This window comes from Vanellus vanellus (genome assembly GCF_965231255.1).
Source record: "Vanellus vanellus genome assembly, chromosome: 2".
Lineage (NCBI taxonomy): Eukaryota > Metazoa > Chordata > Aves > Charadriiformes > Charadriidae > Vanellus > Vanellus vanellus.
In genome coordinates this window covers 44,987,713-45,010,643 of record NC_138906.1, presented here as the reverse complement: position 1 = coordinate 45,010,643, position 22,931 = coordinate 44,987,713, and positions in this window count along the sequence as shown.

The following is a 22,931-nucleotide window of genomic DNA, read 5'->3' as shown; positions in this document are numbered from 1 at the left end:
AGCTGGTCTTCCAGCTACCCTGGCCAAAAAAGGTTTTAGTCACAGGACTCTATTACTGGTGAATGAGTAAGGAGTCCTGACAGGATTACAAGAGAACATGAACATGTAGCTCTGGCCTAAAGGTTGCTAATTGACCAAGTGGTAATACGAGGGGAAGTATTTTCCAGTCTTGAACCTCTTTACCCCCAGATAAGTATATTAAATGCTATCAGTTAACCCCTTGAGTGCAATGACCCAGTACTGCCAGGGACATACCTGGTATGGTACACCATCACGCTTCCTAATCAGCGGTGATGTATAAAGTATAGTCATAGGTCCATTCCTTTGTTGGATGGAAAGATATCTCTGGGCACTTAAAAGATTAAACACAAAATTTTAAGTGTACAGCTACAGTGGCTTAAAAGCACATGAAAAATATAAAGCGAAAGAGCAATCAGGAAAGAAATTAGAACAATGTAAAGTGAAAAAAAAAATCTCAGGAATTTTGCTTTGGAATTAAGTTGATGCTTTTTTTTTTTTTTTAAAGTTTTATTGAATTTTTACTGTTTTCTTCAGATAGTTCCCTGAGGAGTGAATGTGCTGAGTTATCTCCAGCTTAGTTCCTTCCCGTACTTATTCTTACATCATGTACATTACTAAATTTCACTTTAAAAAGTGGGGATAAATTTATGAATAATAAGTTAGACTTCGTAAAAATTTCCAGTGTTATAAGATGTATTTTCTCTACTTTTTTTTTCCTGTCGCATCTTTCATTTAATTTCCAGGCAGAATATTTCTGTTGTCAAGATGGTGTCTTCTAAATCAGTGTTTTTCCTGTGGTAAAATGATGTAAAGTTGTGTATCAATTTATGTGTGCAGAAAAATACATTCAAGACTTCATTCTTGTTGTCCTAGAAGATGTTTGAAGTCAAAATGGTGCATTCTGGGAGGTGAGTACTGCCCTCCCAGTTTAGTAAAGACTAGAATCTTCTTTGTGCTTACATTATGCAGGACTTTACCTCTTGTCTAATTTCACTTAAATTACCGGGGTTACTCATGTAATATGGTACCAGTCAGAAGATATATCAAAGGCAGACTCAGCCATGTGGAAGCTGTAGTTATTTAACAAAAGTTTTGTTTTCATTGACATAGAGGTATTTAGATATTACAGTGTGATGACTAATTCTGTTGTTTATGATAGGTGTCTTACAAGTAATGTATATTTTGCCACCAGAAGCCATCTCAGTTGCCTTGAGGAACCTCACATTGTTGCATTAATGGATGAAAAATTACATTTGCCATTTCATGATTTGTTTCAGCTTTTTTCATGGTTTGGCATCAAGTCTGATAAATTTAGAAAGCAGTAACTCATAAGCTATATTGTTCACTCTTGTATGTCAGATGCATTACACAGCCTTAATCAAAACCAACACTCCCTATCGGAGGTATTAAGAGAGCCAAGTGCTGGTTCTTCAGGCCAGGCCAGAGAACAGAGCTAGAAGGCAAGAGTTCTCCTGAGATATGCAGTCATGAGACATTGTAGGCTTTGCATGTTGCCTTTGAGTGTGAGCTGGTACAGCAACAGATATGGCATTGTCTTTTAAAGACGAACACTGAAAATTGTAGGGAGGAGAGAGACTAGAGCTGCGCATTACACAGCAGTGTACATCAGTTTTGTAGTGTGGGAAGCTTTTTAACTTTTAATTTAAAAAATCCTTCTTTTGAAGCACCATCAGTCCTCCTTTGATCACATGGCACTATATTAACTGAGGCTGGAACAGGCTGGTTTTCAACCTGATTCTATGTACCCACATTGTTTCCAGCATCCACATTGTATGACTGCATACAGTTGAGGCTTCCTACAAACACTAGTTGCCAATCTGGCAGGTGATATTTTAGGAGAGGTCCCTCTGTGCTGTGCCACCTGCATACACTTCAGGCTTATATGTACTTGGAACCAAACTAAAAGACAGCATGAACCTGAAGTTTTCTCCTGTGTGGACAGTTGACAAGTTTGGACTTTGAGTGCTTACCCAAACCCTGGAGGAGCTATACTGCCCAATTTCTTGCCTGTGATCTTTTCAGTGCCTTATAGCTCCGTATACATGCTTATAGGAAGTTTTAGCCTACCTGGAAACAGCTGAGGAGCATGGCAGCTGGGAATCCACACTTGAGTACTCAGTAGCTGCAGGTCAGTTGCCACATTATGTAGATTTGTGCCCATCCCCTACAAAATGCAGTGCAGGTACCAAATAAAAACTGGGTATCCCACCTATAAGGGAATAATTGTGCTTGTGTTCCACTGTCTGTCTGTCTTACAAGATCCTGCTTTACAAGCACAGGTTGATGAGAGACATAGTTTCTTTCCATACAGCTGTTTGTAGTGGTTGGCTTGGAAACATACTAATGATGCAAATTAATGATATCATAATAGTAATATCCATGTTAACTGTAACCTCTTAAAAAGGTGTATCTTGTCTTTAGAGTGCTAATAATATGCATATTAATCCTGTCTTTAAGTTGTATTTTTTTTCCAACTAGGAAGAAATCTAACTGGTGCAACTGGTAGGGTGGCTATTTTCTAGGAGGAATAAAATTATCATCCTTTTGAAATGTCAAGCTTCAAACAGAACCAATCCTAGGTTTGTCTTGGATACGCTGAACTCCAGAGCTACCTGAGCTGTATTCTGCCTTCCCCGGTGTACATGCACTACCAAGGTCCCTTTCTTCCATGAGGCATCAGAGCAGGCCAGTCGAAAGTCATACTTTTTATATTTGTTTTAATTGGGTTTGGTTTCTGCATTATATTAAATTTAATCAGATTATGGTTGCTTGACCCCCAGGGGCTCAACTTTAATTTGCTCCTACTGCCTGATCATTGGTTAACTTGATCTAGACATGAACCATTCCTGGCAGGGTTCTCTACACATTAGTTTAAGAAGCCATCATTTTTGTATACATCGCCCTTGCCTTCATTCAATCACACCTCTAAGGTTTCCCAATTATACAAGAGGTAGAAATTCCCCATATCAAATTGCGCTTTGCCATGTATGCCATCTTTATCCCATCACCTAGTACACATCATTCTGAACTCCCTCATTTCTCCTGGAGGTAGTGAGGATTGTGCCTTTCCATGGGCCAACAGAATTTGGGTGGATCTACTGTACCTTGCTCTAACTATAGAGGTCTTTATCCATCACTCGTTTGAAATTTATTAACACAAACTCACAGCTGTACATCAAGAAATGGAGTAAATAGACAATCTATATTCAGATCTGTTTTTTACATATCTCAGCCTCATTTTCTGAGGAAACAAGACTTCCACAATTTCTCAGTGAATATGCATATATTTTTGTCTCCCTTCCCTGAACCTATTGACCAGCTTCAATCAAGCCTGACAGAGAGGTCTCAAACTGTAGAGTTCATAAAGTTGCCTGAAACAAGGCATTTGAGCGGTGTGATAGACCATAATCCACAAGACAAAGATTGCAGTATAAATTCAACTAAGATTAGATCCCAGAGTATCCACACAGGGGAAGCTATTTAGAAAAACTTATGACAGAATAAGCTTTAATTACTGATAAAACACAAAACCAAGACAAACCAGGAGACATCAGTTCTACTTTTCATGGAATTACCCATTACTTTTTTGTATAACATATCTTACTATTCCAAATAACGCTGTGTGGGTGGTCAGTAAAGAGTATTATCCCCACTTTTACCATAGACTTAATTGCATAGAAAGTAGCTTAAAAGATGAACTAAAATGTGAAAGAGTATTTTGTCTGCTCTTATATCCTTCTTTGTTAAGAACATTGTACTTGAAGGAAATATTTGACTACGAGGTCCAGTCCCTGCTAATCATGGAGATCACACTGTGCAATCCTTTTAAGTAACTGGCCAAGCTCCGCATACAGAATAAGTGTTTCTTGCCATGCATCTTGCTCTACATTGGGCACACTTGATGCATTACAAGGTCTAGTTGATACAGTGAAAAAACACCATTTAATAAGGTGCAAAACTGTTCAGTTCATGTTTACTGCTAATGCCTATTTTACCCAAACAATTAAGAGGGAACTTTGCTGTTTAATGCTTTCCACATTTCATCTCTTCATTTCAGGGCTAAAGCTCGGTCACAGCAAATGTTTAGCAAAGCTGGGGTTGCAGGAATACTTCTAAGGCACAAGACAAACACTCAAAAAAAATCAAGAGCTGTATACATAAAGATAATATGGAAAAAGTGGAAAAATACAGTGAAGATTGCAGGAACAAGGTGGAAGAAAAGGATTCACGGTCACTTAAGACATAATATGATGAAAATGTCATTGCTTAATTCTTTGCCTGTTCCTAAATCCCTATACCCATAAGAAAGAAGCCCAAACTTTTAAAAACTATTTCTTACTTCCATCATTTCTATTTTATGCTTTTGTGTCACACAAGACAAGTTTAATTTTTCTGATATATTTTATTGCTTCCTACATCAAATGTAATTAGCAAGCATGAAGTGCTTTGTTCTTTTGTTTTCTTTTCTCATTGAGTGAACAGTTGAAGAAAAAAAAATTCCTGTTTCTCCTAGAACAGTCTGATTCCATTGACTTAATTAGTGTTATTCCTAATTTATGAGAGTGTTAATGTATTTATTTTGTGATAGAGTTTATAATAGATCTTAACACAGTAATTGCCATCCGCTGTAATTAATATGTCTGATTATATAGTAAGAAGATAACTTTGCTATCCTACAACGTCAGTCACTGGGAAACCTTTCTTACTGTTCTCTCTTTCTCTTTTCAGATGTCTCCCCTCGCTAATTATAAATCTACCAGGCTCTTAGATTTCATTACCTCTCCCATCTGGCTGTTCACCATTTCTCTCATTACTTTGACCAATTTGTTCCTGATTTTCCAGGTTTCAGTAAACACATTTCCAGGCATACACAACTGAAAATTATGTGAAGCATTATATTCTGGTTAGCTTGTACAGTCATGAGATTGCAGTAGTTATCTGTTCCCTTGAACACATAAAATAAATCACATTCTCATAGCAAAAATCAAGTGATTCCAGAGCCACTAGCTGTAGGTAGAAGGATGAAATAGCCCACACGAGGAAATATAAAATGGATTTAAACACTAAAATCTTGCCCAGAAGCTTTCAGAAGTCTTGTTAGAGAGTTTCATAACATATAATAGAAGCCAAAAGGCTTCTGGGCTCTTTTTTCTCCTCTTTCTGTACAGAATGCAAAAGGGATTTCAAAGCAGTAAGATCTCTTAAGATTGGAGAGTTTCAAGCACGAAACGTGATAGCTGTAACCACCATGCCCCTCTAGATTGTGAGTCTAAAATCCAGAACTCAAGAAAATGGGAATAGGTTTCAGAGAGACATCTTAGTCTTATCACTGGTACCTTTCCAGTTCATTGTGACTTTGTTCAGATCTAAACAATGGACACAAAGGCGTGGGGCATGGGGCGGGGGGTGTGGGTGAGTGGCAGATCAAGAGAGATGGTTTAAGTTACTTAAGTATTAAAATAATAAAAATAATAATACTCATATATATGTCATTCCCATTCAATGACCAAAGTATGTTGGGAAGTGATTACAAGATTGAGGAACTCTACAGTTGCTTTGGGCAGCTATTGAAGAATATTTAAAAAGGTTATGAATGCTATTCCAAAACTCTACTTTAAACTTGACTTTCATTTTCAGATTAAAAACTATTAATTTGCGCAGTGCAATCAATCTTAGCTCTACAAAGAAGTACTGACAATCTAACACTCTTAGGCCTGTGCGTTCATTCATTACTCCATGCAAAGCCAAACGAGAATAAAAAATAAAGAAACTCCAGGGAAAATCTTGAGGACATGAGGGACTATTTATGTCACAAGGCCCAATCTTGTAATGCCTCACACATGTTTTGATTCTTAAACATGCAGGTAGACCTACAGGGTTATAATTTGCAGGATTCACCAAGTAACAGCATCTGTCAAATATATCTTCTCCGTGACTCTCCATTATTTGAGAAATTAATAAAAGTACATCGGCTGTATTAGCAATGTATTTCTCTCTCTTCCTTGAGCTTTATCAGGAGTTGTCGTGCATTATAGTTTGGTGACAGTGCTAGAAAAAAGTGAAGACAGAACTGACCTCTCATAGCATTTTTGTGACCATGGGGCTCACACAAGCAGCTTGGCATCTGCCGGCACATCTTTAGCGAGTTGGCAGCCCCAGCGCCCTTTGCAGGTTGCAATCAAACCTGCCTTCTACAGCAGCCTCTTTCTGGCTGATTAAGTTTAATGTAATTTTAATTAAAAACCACAGTGTCAAAGGGTTTAGCTGCTCGAGAAATGAGCACAGATTGTGGCACAGTGGCAGCAGTCACTTGGAAAATGGAAATGCATCCTGACAATATTGTGTAGGGGCCAGATAAACAAAGCTGCAGCTACTGTACCTTGCAAAAAGCTGGGAGAGACCATCATTGCAAGGAACCTTATTCAAAAATAAAGTATAAAGCAGTTCTGGTCTTGTCTTTTAGCAATTTTAAAGTGCAACCCAGCAACTGACTAGAGTAGTAATTGCCAAGAATTAATTTCAGCCTTTCCTCCCCATTTTTACATCTGTTCAGTGGGATGTATAAATGTAAATTTCAGATTTCAGTCCTTATTTATTTTGAACAGCAAAAGATTTGCTTCACGCAATAGACTAATACAACTTTTCTCCTTAGGCTATAAAGAAAAAAAATCACTGGAGATTTTACCAGTGCTGAAAGCAGGTTCCATTTTAGGGAGTTTTTTGCTTTTATCTGCTTCCGGCTTTTCTTGTCCCTTGAAGCAGATCACAAGGAGATTTTAATGCTTTACATACTGCAGATATTGAGCAACATTTGGAGAATGACCAAGAAAATCACTTCACTGACAAAAGGTTGCATCATATCTACAAGATTTAATTTCACTAGGTCCCAGTATACATAGAGATATTGTTAATAATGGTTTCCCAAAGAAGTGTCTCTGTAATATTTTCTTTTCTTGGTTGCCATATTTTTTGAGCAAAGAGAATTGATTTGGAGTTATTAAACACCCTTGTCTTGGCAGAAGTTGCTATTTTTTAAACCTGTCCTTTGAACACATGTATTTGTGAAATGAAGGCTTGATCCAAAGTCCACTGAGATCAGTGGAAAATCCCCAGCGACTTAGGCCTTGGATCAGGTCCTGAGAAGTATACGTGCAAATAGGTAGGAATTGTGGTAACATTGTTTGCAGGAATTCCTTTCAGCGAGAAGCCTTTTTATTGTTCATAAATGGTACTGATGCTCCGGGGCCAGAACCCCAGGAGAATTCCACCTAGTGACGTCAATTCAGTAGAGGAGAACTTCCTCCGTTCCCTTTTAGGTTTGTGGGACATTTTCGAACAGATGGAGCCTATATAGGTGGGACGGGTTCCATCTGAACAGAAGGGTCACAAATGCACCGACTGAGAGGATAGACAGAGCTATGGGGGAGAGTTTAAAGGAGTGGACAGGGGGATGGGAAGTCTGTACAGAATCCAGCAGAGAGGAAGAAGCAGCTAAAATAAGCAGATGGGTGGACAAGGGGAAATAATATTAAGGATTGAAATATGTAACGCACCTACGGAAAAGGTTAAGAGAGAAAATCAGAAGACAGAACTTCTGTCACAATACAGTTAGGAGTCATAGAAAAGGCGTGATTAAACAACACACATAAGAGGTCTGACAAAGAAAGTCCATTTTTAGAAGTAGTAATATTCCAAGAGAAGGGTTGTCCTGAGCATCACGTGGGGGATGAAGGTACTAATATGTATTTACAGGCATCTGAAATTGCTTTGCTACATACGGGGCAACATGATAGAAAGCTCAACGAAGACCTGAATTAGCCCTCTAAACTAGAATTATTTACTAACAGGTAAAGCACCTTGGAGATCAATACATGAAAGTATGATGGAATTTCTGCCACTGAAGAGAATAGAAGCAGTGAGGGAGAAAAAGGAAACAAAAGGAAACCAAAATAGCATCTCATCACAAAATCTGAAACACAGACCACCCTGGAAGTAACAAACCAGGGGTTCGACAGAAAAAGATGACAGAGTATAACCAAATTATGTAGGAGAGACACCCTGCAAAGTTACCAAAAAAAAAACCTAAACCCCAAACAACCCCAAAAATTGAACTTCAGCAATACACATAAAGAAATATTTCATTTCCAGTTACACTGACCCTGGATCTAGATGGAAAAAGATATGTGAATGCAGCTTCATTTACCAATGGGTTTAGATTCTGGTTTAAAAAGGACTTTCTCCCACCCTTAGCCTACTATTGCTGTTATCTAAATGAAAACTTAGATAAACATAACCACTACTTTTATTTAGTAGTGGTTATGATGTGATGATAAGATTAACTTACTAGTATAATTTCGCAAGTGTGGCATTTCTCCATAAAGCAGCTATGAAATCACAAGCTATTTCAAATTAATAAGCGCTACTGTCCATTACACCTACTACTACTACTATTTCTCTACGAATAAATATGCAGTATTTTGTTTGTTTCTAAATAAATGCTTTTAGTCCAAAGCATTTATAACTTGTAATTACAGATTATTCTGAATCGTGGAAACATTAATCAAGTCCAAAATTAATATCTGGCTTTATAATGAACCAGAGTGAAGCCCTAGAGCAGAGCACTGCCAAGAATTTAAGAATAGTAAGATATCTTCCATTATTTGTAACACATTGCTATGTACACAAGAAACTTCTCCTCATAGTTACTGTCTCAGAAATCCTCAGGGTGCCAGAACCACTCAGCTTTGCTTCTCAGTTCTCTCTGTGTTTGTGAACAAGGTTCTAAGGATATTCCATATGGAAACATGCGAGTGGTGCTTTTATGATCACCAAGGGAAAATGTTTCCCTGAAGCCTTTATATGTTTTCAGGAAAAATCTGAGCATCTGCCTGCAGCCCATTTGAATCATATATGCAGTTCACTTCTACAACAAAACCTGACTGTGAATATAAAGGAAAATGCCCAAAGGGTTACACTACACAATAGCAGGAAACATACAGCATTTCACTGGCATGCATGTAATCCTTTTATTTATGAATCAAGACTGAAATGTTTATCTATAATTGTACAAATAGCTATGCAATTAAGTAATGAACTAATTAATACCTTCATAATAATAGGTATTTTAGAACTTCTGAAGTGTCAGAATATTTGACTTGCAAAGCAGGCTGAAGAAAAATGCTACTATTACCTTCTTAAAAATGCTAGGATAAAAATAGAGTAATCAATATCCTCCTTTATCTGGTTATGATGGCAAAACAAATATGAGACATAACTATTAATATAGATTCCAGAGGATTGGCTGGATACACTGGTAAATCTGTGTATTCTATGAAGTCCCTCAAATTTTATTTAAAATATGTACATAGTTTTGTGCATTTCCAAAATGCGGTAAATATTATATTGCACGGTATCATTTTGGGTAGCCCAGTCCTTCCAGTTCTGTTGCATGAGTAAAACAAATACAGGTTAAGTGGGACATTATTTATTGAATGTATTTAACAACATATAAATTACATAGAATAAGCCTCAGTGAAACCAGTAAGTAGTGGTGATGCAGTTCAGCTATTAAGATTGGCTGTAGACATGCATGGCAGAATGCAAAGTGGTACACCTCTTCTCAGAGTTGCACTTCTTCAATATTCCCAACAAATTACTTGATCTGCCTCTTGTGTGTACAAGCATAACATTTAAGATTTGTGGAAGATGTGATTGTATAAGCAATAATCTACAGACTATAAGTAAGGTGCTATATTTTTTTTGTGCTGATTCTCGCAGAAAGTATTGGCTAAATTTTTTCCAGCTTTCTGTAGCTTATGAGGTTTTTTTAAAATACTCCTCTGACGTAGAGATAACATTACCACATCAGTACGAAGTTTAAGCAGCAGACCACTAAAAATGACAAACATTGACCTAAACATGTGACTTCTACAAAGCTTCTTCATTGAAGGGTTTTGGTTTTTTGGGTTTGCTTGTTTGTTTTGGGGGTTGGGGTTTTTGTTTGTTAGTTTTAAGTCTGTAGTTATACATTCTGATTGTTCATTTCCAGTATAGCAAAGTATTTCAAATTTGTTTACAATGGTAAATGAAAAGTTATTTTAATATCATTTGTTTCACAGGTCAGAGCAGGCTTGATAATATCTTCTCTCTTGTGTAAGTAAAAAAAAAACCTGTGTGAGTTCATTCCCTTCTACTGCCAGTGTAGCAGTTTTCTTTGCTGTGCTGTTTGCAAGGTGGACATCGCATAACTTTGCTCCTATTGAAATGATTTTTGAGGTTTTTTAGATTAGTTCTGCAGCTTCCTTTCTGCCTTTCTACAACAATAACAAAAAGTTGGTAGATTGGAAAAGTGTGTACTGTATACTATTTTTTCAGCCTTTCTAAATTAAATTAAATCCACTCAACATAGCAAAAGAGCCCTCAGGCATAATTCTACATACGACTTATTTGCAGTATTAAATATTCAGTATATTTCCTTTTAAAAGCATATTTTTTACAATTGTAATAAACTTCCGTGCTAAATCATATTTGGGTTTGCATTTAACCTTGTTTTTTTCCAGGTTGTCAAAACTAAGCTTTTCATACTCACCAGTCTTTCTGATACATAGAAAACTGAGTCAATATGGACAGAAAATTTTAAGTAGCATTTTCTTTTATACTGAGATTACATGCAAGCGTTCTTTTTGCATAATGTAGAAGAGTGAATAAATGGGTACATTGGTCCAAGCAGTTGCATTAGTCAAACATACTTATGAACGTTCATGATTCTAAGCCATTGGCCGTTTGGGTCAGTCTGATCTATATGTTTCATATATTCTGGTGACTGACAGTCACTCCAGTATTGATATTGCAATCAAACATAGACACTTAGAAGTATAAAAAAATGCAATCATAATGTTAAGACACTACAGTGGTAAGATAATATTGATTCCTACGTTTGAGTCATATTTGACCTTTATTTATGTGCACAGTGGCTAGTTTCAGTGAGGATATTATGCATCAATTTGAAAACGTGCCTTCTGATTTCCTCCAATTATCTCTCAGGTATCATACTAGTGGGACTTTTAGGAGCAGTCAGTAGTGTGCTAATTATCATCCTTTAAACAAAAGGCTGCTGAACAAGGATATAACTTGGTTATAATTCCACCTACATTTATTGCAGGACTCGCTCACATACACTGTCCAGTAGCAACTCCAGTATCTTTTGCAAGGATACAAGTAATGCATTTTGAAGGTTTAATGTATATCAGAGTAGTTTAATGGAACAGCATAAAGTACCTGGTGAACTCCCAAATTACCTCATTGCCAAGTTTTATTTTCCAAATTCAAAGTATGTGAGTGGAAGAAGTCTTCAATAAAGCTTTTTTGTCACTACTGGGGCTCATTTTTCCACCCTCTTTGAATTTATTAAGAAATCCTACCACTGGTCCACTGAATCAGAAGTTAAATTTTCTCATTAACTAATTATTCAGTAGTTTGATTGTGGTTTTAAAGCTTTAATGATACCAAGTTCCAGCTGCCAGGGTACAGCAGTGGCCAGGGCACTGCAGGCCAGCAAAGCAATGGCCTTGTCAGCCAGGGCCTACCCCACTGCTCCCAGCAATGGAGCAGGGCAGACCCAGAGATCATGACTGGGTCCAACCAAGAGTTGAGATTGCCAGACAAGTTCCTGCTGAGAAGGCAGGTCTGAGGTCAAGCTCAAGCAATGAGTGAAGGCCCCAACCTGATCTTAAATAGGGCTCCTGGCCCATGGGTTAGGGTGGAGGTCGGGGTCATTAAGCCCTACTCATGCACTGAGGGCCCTGACATGTTGAAGTCCACCTATATGGTAAAGTACAGGTAAAGTATAGTAACTATAAAGTTTCCAGTTTCAGTTGAACTGAAATTTAGCTGTATGCAGGAGGCAGGTTCTCCTAAGTCCCTGGTTAGCGATATCTTCCTTTTGAGCAAGATTATATTTGCTACTCAGGTCTCTCACCTGTTTATCTCGGTGCATTTACCCTGAGCATTACTCCAGAAGGACAGAGGAGGGCTTGACCTTTCTCATTTGCTGTTGCTATTACTTACAAAGCTGGAGATTTATCAGGCAACACTGGCTGTTGAAGACCATAACGTATTGAAGATAGCTGGAAAGCAACACTGTGGAGGCCTGTAATGAGCAAGGGTGGTATGATGCATTGAAGGAATATGGAATCTGTAAAGGATAGGCGTGATGCACAGAGAATGGAGGAGTTTCAGGATGCAGTAAAGAAACAGATGTTTCTGATAAACATCAGCCTGAATGGGGAAATTGAAGTAGACTAAGGGCAGGGGAATCACCTGTAGATCATAACAAGAAATGGGAAAGCAGTGCTACTTACTAAAACACTGGCACACAGATGCAACTCTGCATGATGTTTTAATAGCTTTGGTATTAATATCTTGCAATGATAATCACCTTACACTCTTCTGGCTGCTGATTTATATATTTTCATATATAACTATTGATTGGCTTGTAAAATACACTTTGAATGCTGTTAAGTACTACACTTTTTTTTTCCCCCCAGAAAGCAAAAGACACTGGCACACCATCCTCAGAAGATTGTTGACCCTTGGCCTTCTATCCATCTGCAACAAGGAATGGAAAATAGTAAGTGTCATCCCACTAGAAAATTAGTATGGAGATTTTAATCTTTCCTAGTATTGGTTTACTTTGAAATTATGATCAATTTGTTTTCATAATGTAAAATCATGATGATAAACAGAGACATTAACACCTTTGTATATATATAAAGCCGAGCTCTCATTCACAAGTTCATACTCATTTTAACTTCCTGACCACAAAGGAAATTGTAGAGAGGATACATTTATACGTTGTTTTTATTTGGTGAATGTCTTTTTGTTAAATTTTCCTTTTACAGTAAAGTAGCATTTGGAAGTGGAATCCTCTTTACAGGTATAATTTTATTAGAGTAGCAAGCATTGAACAATATCAATGCTGTATAAAATAAAGATAAACCGCTCCCAGGATCTTAGATCAGAATTTTAGTCTGTGGTGTTGGCTCTTACGCTATCCAGTTCAATTCATCTGTCTCCTGTCATGATCTTGATGTGCTCTGAAATTGCACCAAAGTATAGCTGGTCGCAAATTTCACACTTACCACTTTAGACAAGTGAAAGGTCAAGGGCTTACAACAGTTGAGCAGCTCCTTATCAGTACCACAAAGCACAGACAAGCATGGAAGTGACTGCAGGTCAGATCAGCTGTAATTTATACTAACTATGTAAGTCCATACACATCCATCCCACTACCCTCAGACACCAGAATATGTATGTTTGAACATTGCTCACTTGTCTCACTTCTCATCTGCTCTGTGCAACACTAGAATCAAATATACATGCACACATCCATTTAGTGTCATCCTTTTGTTTTCAGATTAAACACACATGAAGTAATTCTTTCAATGAAAAGTCTTTCCATATTTGGAGGGACCAGTTTAACTCCTAAGACAGAATTAAGACTTTAAAATAGCCAACTAACCAAAGGAAAAACAGGAGATAAAACTAGAAGTGGTCTAATATCTTGTTGAGAACATTGCAGAACATACAATGACATATTCAGTACATTCTAAAATCTGAAAAATAGGTATTGCTTCTAGTCTACAATGAGAAATGATACTCAATGTTGGTTTGAATATTATAATTTGGGATAAAGAAAACCTAAAAAGTGCTAATTGAATTCCCTTAAATCATATCACCAGGTCCCATTAGAGCTGGCAGCACTGGATTTATATATTTTCATTTACAAGAATCTAACAGTATAGGACGACTATTGATTGTTTTAATGTTCATGAGTCACAGGACTGAGTTATAGATGTCTCCCAGATAGGGAGAAAAAGAAAACTTAATATTGATGACTTAGCTTTCATTCCTGAATAAAATAAAAACAGTGACTGAACCTAAAGAAAAAAAATATATAACTTCTGATATGTAGCTACTTTACAATTTGGTTTTGTCCTACAAAGGCCTCAGGTACAGATTCACAACCAGTCTTGGCCAAGAAGAAATGAAGACCTCCTTGTCCTGCAAAAAAATCCCATTAATCTCCTTTGTTTTAATTTTTCGAACTGAGGTTGTTAATGTTCCAGTTTTGAAGTCATTTCTTTTCTGAATTAATTGTCATGTTTTAAAAGGAATTTAAATATATGATGATCACAGAATAATAAAAAACTAAAAATCCCTTTTTGGGTATACCTACATTTTGGTTTGTTTTCTAAACTTCACCCAAGTCAAACAACTGGTTTTCTTCTTCACATTATTTACTCAATAGTGCAGTTCAGCACATCAGTTTATTCCTGATTAACAGAATCTATTTTGTGCCTCTAAAATATTTGACTTTGACTATCCTGTTTTCACTATTACTGGCCTACTAGAACTGTATTATACACTATTGTCTTGCATAGATTATTCTTTTTGTGCAAGCAGTTCTGTAGTTATTATTATCAGACACTATGAACTATATGAAAATTTCTTGGAAATAGCTTTTAATTGTATGATATACCAAGAAGCTAATTTTTACATAAGCCATGCAAAAAGCACTTCAATTATTTGTTAAATCAGGATGAATTAGTCCCCCATATCCAAACTAGTTCTGAGTGCAGATAGCAATGATACCTTAAACTTTCAATGCCGAGATCTGGTTTGGAGGGGGTTTGGAGTCAGTTGGAATTATTGGCTTAGTATGCATCACACCCAGTCTGTCCATTGCATAATACTTCAGGATTCCGTTCAAGCAGAATATATATATTTTCTCTTGGACAAGAAAATAATTTTGAGATTTCTTCAAGCATGATGTTGGCATAGGCTATACCATAGTATCTTTGGACTATTGCAATAGAAATCAGTAATAATGAATCTTGGCCTTTTATGTCATCAGGCATATCTGATGGAATCTGGAAGATCAGTTACAATGTATTGCATGCATAACTGGAATAGTTGCTGGAAACAGATATCAATAGAAGAAAAGCAGAAGCCATCGCCAAAAGCAAATCACAATCAGCTACTCATCTGACATTGATCTTGGGAGCTCAAGGAGAACTGGATCTTTGGAGTGTCACATCAAAATGGTGGCATAAGCGTGTGTTAGAAAACATCTCCTAAGACAAAAAGGCAAGGATTTGCCTCAGGTTGTTTCTCTATTCACTGTAATCTTAACTAAAATTCAAATTGTGAAATAATAAATCTGACAGAAATTAAAAGTTTATTCTTTACCTCCCAGTGCGTGCAGTAACTTTCAGCCAAACACCAACAAACAAATTGGCAGCTGGCATTTTAGCCTGTGAGGTGTTAGCCATCTGGTCCCACAAAATAAAACATTTATTTGATTTGTCTTAAGTATCTAAGTTAAGAGATTACTAAGATGCAAAGGCATTCAGATTTTGCTTTCAGAATGTTGGAACACCTTTTCCTTGGATTTTCATCATGAGTGTACATACTCATTACTATGTATTTGTCTCTGCTAAGTCAGATGAGGAAGTTCAAAATAAAAGTTGTCTTCAGAAATTCCCAGATGGTTTTGAATAACAGCTGCTGTAGCACAAGCTAAGTGGCACACTCAGCTTTATATAACACTACCTACATTGTGCTTTCTGTTACAGGGGTCCTTTCATTCATTCCCTTCTCTATGACAAGTACACTGGTCCCATCAGTTAGAATATCCAAAGGAACATCTTTTTTCATGAAACTGCATTGCTAATTGTTTCTGCAGTACTCCTGATGTCTCACGAGATTAAAAGCTTATTTGAAAAGTTTACTGCTGCTAATTTTGGCTTCAGCAGCAAAATAATTTGAAGATACTACTGCTGTATCTATCCTTCATATGACACCGAAATGCTTGAATAGCAACGTAATATTGACAGGATATCTCATATCTACCAAGAGCATTTAATATTGCTCTGTCCTGAACACCCCATTTGCCTGGGAAGGTTTTGCCACCAGATGATGGCCTCTTGAAGAATCTGCTTGGTATGGTGCCATGGAATGAAGCGCTGGAGGGAAGAAGGACCCAAGACAGTTGGTTAATATTCAAGGATCACCTCCTCCAAGCTCAGGAGCGATGCATCCCTACAAATAGGAAGGCAGGCAGAAAAGCCAGAAGACCTGCATGGATGAACAAGGAGCTCCTGGACATGATCAAAAGCAAAAAGGAGGCCTAGAGGGAGTGGAAACAGGGGTGGGTAGCCTGGGAGGAATACAGAGGAATTGTCTGAGCAGCCAGGGATCAGGTTAGGCAAGCTAAAGCCCAGATAGAACTAAATCTGGCCAGGGACATTAAGACAAACAAAAAATCCTTCTTTAAGAATGTCAGCGAGAAAAGAAGAGGTGGGCCCTTTCTGGAAGGAAATGCAAGAACTGGTTATCCGGGACAGAGACAGAACTGAGGTACTCAATGACTTTTTTGCCTCAGTCTTCGCTAGCAAGGACTGCAACCGTACTGCCCATGATGCAGAATGCAAAGGGGAGGATTGGGAAAATGGAGAACCGCCCACTGTAGGTGAAGATCAAGTGTGAGACCACCTGAGGAATCTGAAGGTGCACAAGTCCATGGGACCTGATGAGATACATCTGCGGGTCCTGAGGGAACTGGCAGATTAAGTCGCTAAGCCACTAGCCATCATATTTGAGAAGTCGTGGCGGTGTGGTGAGGTTCCTGCCAACTGGAAAAGGGGAAACATAACCCCTATTTTCAAAAAGAGAAACAAGGAAGACCCAGGGAACTACAGGACAGTCTCACCTCTGTGCCTGGCAAGGTCATGGAGCAGATCCTCCTGGAAACTCTGCTAAGGCACATAGAAAACAAGATGATTGGTGACAGCCAGCATGGCTTCACCAAGGGCAAGTCATGCCTGACAAATTTGGTGGCCTTCTATGAAGGGGCTGCAGCAGCAGTGGACAAGGGAAGAGCAACCAATGTCATCTACCTGGACTTGTGCAAAGCGTTCGACACCATCCCACATGATATCCTGGTCTCTAAATTGGAGAGACATGGATTCGACAAACGGACCACTCGGTGGATAAAGAACTGGCTGGACGGTCGCACTCAAAGAGTTGCAGTCAACAGCTTGATGTCCAAGTGGAGAGCAGTGATGAGTGGCATTCCTCAGGGGTCAGTACTGGGGCCTGTACTGTTCAACATCTTTGTCGGTGACATGGACAGTGGGGTTGAGTGCACCCTCACCAAGTTTCCCCATGATACCAAGCTGGCGAGGTAGACATGCTGGAGGGGAGGGATGCCATCCAGAGCGACCTGGACAGGCTGGAGAGGTGGGCCCAAGCCAACCTCATGCAGTTCAACAAGGCCTAGTGCAAGGTCTTACATCTGGGTCAGGGCAATCCCAAGCACAAATACAGGCTCAGCAGAGAATGGCTGGAGAGCATCCCTGAGGAGAAGGACCTGGGTGTGCTGATTGACGAGAAGCTCAGCATGAGCCAGCAATGTGCGATCACAGCCCAGAAGGCCAACCGTATCCTTGGCTGCATCAGAAGTGTGGCCAGCAGGTCAAAGGAGGTGATTCTGCCCCTCCACTCCACTCTCATAAGACCCCCACCTGGAGTACTGCATCCAGCTCTGGAGTCCCCAACAAAGGAAGGACATGGACCTGTTAGAGCATGTCCAAAGGAGGGCCATGAGGATGATCTGAGGGCTGGAGCACCTCTCCTATGAGGAGAGGCTGAAAGAGTTTGGGCTGTTCAGCCTGGAGAAGAGAAGGCTCTGGGGACATCTTATTGCAGCCTTCCAGTACCTAAAGGCGGCCTACAGGAGAGCTGGGGAAAGACTTTTTACTAGGGCATGGAGTGATAGGATGAGGGGAAATGGCTTTGAACTGGAAGAGGGCAGGTTTAGATTGAACATTAGAAAGAAATTGTTCACTTTGAGGGTGGTAAGGCACTGGAACAGGTTGCCCAGAGAAGTTGTTGAGGCCCCATCCCTGGAGGTGTTCAAGGCCAGGCTGGACGTGGCCTTGGGCAACCTGGTCTAGTGGGAGGTGTCCCTGCCTATGGCAGGGGGGTTGGAACTCGATGATCTTCAAGGTCCCTTCCAACCTAAACCATTCTATGATAGGTGATAAAATGAAAACCAATCACCCAAAGTGAGACTTAAAATACCAGTAAATTCTTCTTTGGTAAAATTTGGCAGTGCTCAATTTCTATTCATCTTTGGTTTTGGGTATGCAGAGGACATCAGTGGTACCCCTGCTTTCTAATACCAGAGGCTATACCACAAAGCAAAGCAAGGGGTTCGTACAGAGGCTTTTCACTGAGATTCTGTTGAAATTAAAGGCTTAACTGCCCAGGTTCATGCAAGTTATGCCCAAAGGCCCTGAAAAGTATTCTGGGATACCACTGTTCTCTAGTGCTCTTATGCTTATTTGCATGAAAGTCATCCAGTCCTAGCCAGGAATTTTTCTGCTGATGTGGATTGGCAATCAATAAAAACTTCTCATAGATTTCATAAAAGCAGAAGAACATAGTAGTTTAAGCTCACTTACTAGTGATCAACAGAAGTCTGTATATTTCAAAATGTCAATGGGGAAAAAAAAAATTCTAAGAATAAATCTCAACTCCAGCATCTTTACAAATAAATTCCATGCAATTTACAGCTAGAGATATCTGAAGAACTTAATGGTTATCCAAAGACATACTGCAGGGCAGAATTAAGGTTGCTTGGTTGTTTTTTTTTCCCTTATACTAAACCCAGAATCCTTTCAGATGAGCTACAGATGGGTAAGGGGTATGCACCATGTTTGGTCTTTATTGTTCAGAGGTTATAACATGTCCTCAGCTCCCCATTGTGCTCACTGAGGAGACAGGATGCAGAGCAAATCAAACTACTTTCAGTCCTATTGCCAGCACAGATGTGCCACAAAACTGAGGAATGATGATGGGTTGTAATTTGCTATACAAAATTCCTTTTCTATGTTAAGTGAGCTAACAAGGTGTCTCTTTCCAAGGGGGAAACCATCAAGCCTGTCAGTACTAAGTTAAAGTTCTTCAATTAGGGGACTATCATCACAACAACATGGCAGAATATAAAAAGGCACTGTAGAGAGGGTATGAGGCAAGAAAACTAGTTCTTAGAGGCTTTCAAGGGTAGTAGAGAGATCAGTACAGCAGGTCAGAGTCAGGTCTAGCAATTTCCAGGCAGACCCCAGGTCAAGCTGGGAAGTCAGCCCACAGAGGCCAGGGTCACCTGGACACATTGCCAGGCCAGGGCATAGCTGCAGCTCAGCTGAAAACCAATGCTTCTCCAGAGTAGTTTAGGAAAGTAACAAAGGCACAAGGCTGAGCTAAAGTAGAGCTCCTGGACCTGTGGGTGTGGGTGGAGGCCCCAGCTGAGGCAGCTCAGCACCATTAAGGCCTATTAGTGCACCCAGGCACCCTGACTAAGTGCTATGTGCTACCTAAAATTTCACTGCCTGCTGTGTTTATCACATTTGCCAAATATTGTTGACCCTTATGCTAGGGTAGGAATATTTTAGTTGGTTTTACTACATTTGTGCTGTAGCTTGAGCCCTCCTTAGCTAGATTCTGTTGGATTACACTTAAAATAAGCTAATTTCTTTCACACAGGAAGGCTTTTCCTCAAAAAAAAAAAAAAAAAACCAAACCTCAAATCTGCATCTAAAATACTTTTTCTGTGCATTTATAAAGAACACCTAGGAATATAATAGTCTATTCCTTCTGTTTGAATTTGATCAATAAAACAGTACAGACAGGAAGGATAGGATGAGAAACAGACATGACTAGACAGAAGCAGTTGTAAGTCTTGGACTCAGACACTAAAGGGAGGATTTAACTGTCTAAACGCAAGTACTTTCCATTTGAGGTGCCCTAGAGTATCCAAGATATCCACACATATGATCTTTGCCAACAGGCTTTAAACCAGGTACATCAGGGGATGGTGATGACAGCTTGCAGATAAGTGAGGGAACAGAAGTCGGGGCAGTAAATACATGGGACAGGGTGACAGGAGCAAGAGAGCCCTCAGGAAGGATAAGACAGGCTAAAAGAAGGTTTGCCTCCAGTGTTTGTGCACAAATGCACACAGTCTGGGAAGCAAACAGGAGGAGTTAGAGCTCTGTGTGTGGGCGCAGAACTAGGACATCATGAGAATAACTGAGATGTGGCAGAAGCTCTGCATTGCAAAGAGCATACAAGCTCTTTAGGAATGACAGGCAGGGAAGGCAAGGAAGGAGAGTGCTATATATGTGAGGGAGCAGCCTGGATGTGTGGAGCTCTTGTGGAATGGAGGAGTGAGTGACAAAGGGCTTGTGAGTCATGATCAGAGGAGAGCCTGGTACGAGCAACATTGTAGTGGGAATCTGTTACAAATCATGTGGTCAATATTGGGAAATGGATGAAGTCTTCTTGAAGCAACTCAAGGAAGTCACCAGTTCACCAACCCTGGTTCTTATGGATTGCCACCCTAGCATTGGAAGATTCTGCTGAAAAGAACCTGGGGATCCTGGTGGGCAGTAGACTAAGCATACAGGTATCAACAGGAGTGTAGCCAGTAGATCAAAGAGTGATTATTCCCCTCTGTTTGCCACCTGTGAGACTGCATTTGGAATACTGCCTTCAGTTTTAGGCTCCCCAGTACAAGGAAGATGCTGGTAAACTTGAGCAAGTCTAGCAGAGAGCTATCAAGATGGTCAGGAGGCTACAGCGCATGCCCTGTCAGGACAACCTGAAGGAACTGTGATTCTTTTGAGAGCAAGGTTGTTTAGGGAAGGTGTGGGGCACCTAGTAGCGGCTTTCTGATACCCAAGAGGAGGTTTCTGGGAAGACAGAGCCAATTTCTTTACTAAGGAGCACAGTGGGAAAACAAGAGCCATAAATTGAAACAGGGGAGGTTATAGCTGGAAATAAGGAAAAGAATGTTCCACTGTGAGGATAATTAAGCATTGGAGCACAGGCCCAAAGAAATTATGGTATCTGCATCCTTGGAGGTTTTCAAGACTCAATTGGACAAAGCCCAGAGCAACCTCATCTGAATGCAGGATTGATCTTCCTTTGAACAGGGTGTTAGACTGGAGACCTTTTGAGGTTCCTTTCAGCTGGAAAGATAATGCAATTCTATTGTATGTGGGATATGCATGGTGCAGAAACCACAGGAGACTCTAGCTGTTCTGGAATGATGGATATAGGCTACATGGAAAACCCAAGGGCATGTCAGGTGGCTTCAAGGGCTTGTGTTTAGGCAAATGAAAGCCTGCTTGACTTTGCAAAGTGGCCAGGTGACACATTGATCTTCCCATCACAAGTGAAGTATATGCAGAGGAGTAGATGCCTACCTCTTCCTTTTCCATATCTTTTTAACTGTTTTATCATTTTAGAATTCATTTCAGGGAAGTTTATCATTATGGTCTTTTGACCAGATGGAAAGATTTTTCTGGCAATTCCTAACAAGTAAAATTCTCTTCAAAATGCCATTCAAACTAGGGACCACATTTCAAGGTTGGATCAGTGCATTCTTGATGAATTTCAAGTCCGTACTATAACAGGCACCACTGAAGCTAAAAATAGGGACAGGAGTAAAATAAACTTTAAAATGTTCAAATAAGTAAGAATCCAATGAAAACCAGTCTGACTGATGATATTATTGTGGACAGCTCACAACAAAGTTTTTATTCTGCTTTAATTAAAATGCTGATGGGCTTGTGTCTTATGTTGCTGTATTAAGGATGTGTCTGATAGCAGCTTCCCTGCCACAGGTCTTGTCAAGGTTGAGATTTCATGCTCACGTACCAGTGTATACCAGTGAGATGGGTTATTAATTCCAACTGATTTTTGTTATTTATGAAGATATAAAGGAAATAAAATGCAGAGCAGGAATTTTCTAACTTCAACAATTTAATGCAGCTCAGAGCAGATTCAAGTTTTGTTTTCACTATCTATATATTATGCTGTAGTGTTGCCTATTAGATTCAAGCCGAGCAGAAGAAAAGGAAGAATTTGCATATCCATTTCCATTCAAGTTATGGACTTTTAAATCCGTGTTACTTGTGTCTATAGACTAATGAGTGCACCATTATGGAAGAGGCTTAGTATGTCACTGCACTTGGCATGTCCAGGTTTTTGCTCGGCATATAATATTTTGAGAGCCATTTTTTTCAAGCATAGCGTAATAGGCTTTAACTTTGCTAAGCTTTTCTGCCAGGCCTCTAGTGCCCTGCTGTTCTATTATATTGAACTTGTAAGCAGGACGCTCTGCCAGGCTCACCCAGATTACTGCTGCAATAAGGGCCCTGCTGAGTGACTAGTGTCATGATAAGTGCTAGGGAGGGAGTTCACCATCTTGGCATACTGTTCTCATCTTATTAAATTCAGCTTTGTGGAAGCAGGGAGTCTGCCTCTCGGCCTCACTGGCTCTGGCTCAGTCCAACTGCTACTGTCAGACAATATGAAAATAGGAACCACCACAGCTAATGGCAGGTGCTGCACCACCACAGCTGAGGAAAAAAAGAGAGCTTTTTCTTTTTTTCTTTTTTTCTTTTTTTCTTTTTTTCTTTTTTCTTTTTTTCTTTTTTTCTTTTTTTCTTTTTTCTTTTTTTCGCTTTTTCTTTTTTCTTTTTTCTTTTTTTCTTTTCTCTTTCTTTCTTAATAGGCACTTGACTGGATTGATTTGAAAACATTTAGCTTTTTAATATTATTATAGCCCTCATACCCACAGATACTTGCTGAGCCACTGTTCTTTTTGAACATGTCTATTCTGTCCACTTCATACAGCCACCTTTGTTCTTGTTTACTTACATGCAGGAGATATAATGTAGCATACAAGCCCTTGGAACAGGCCTGATACCATTCAGATTTGGTAAAGGATGGTATTGTAAAGATCCAGTCCTGACATC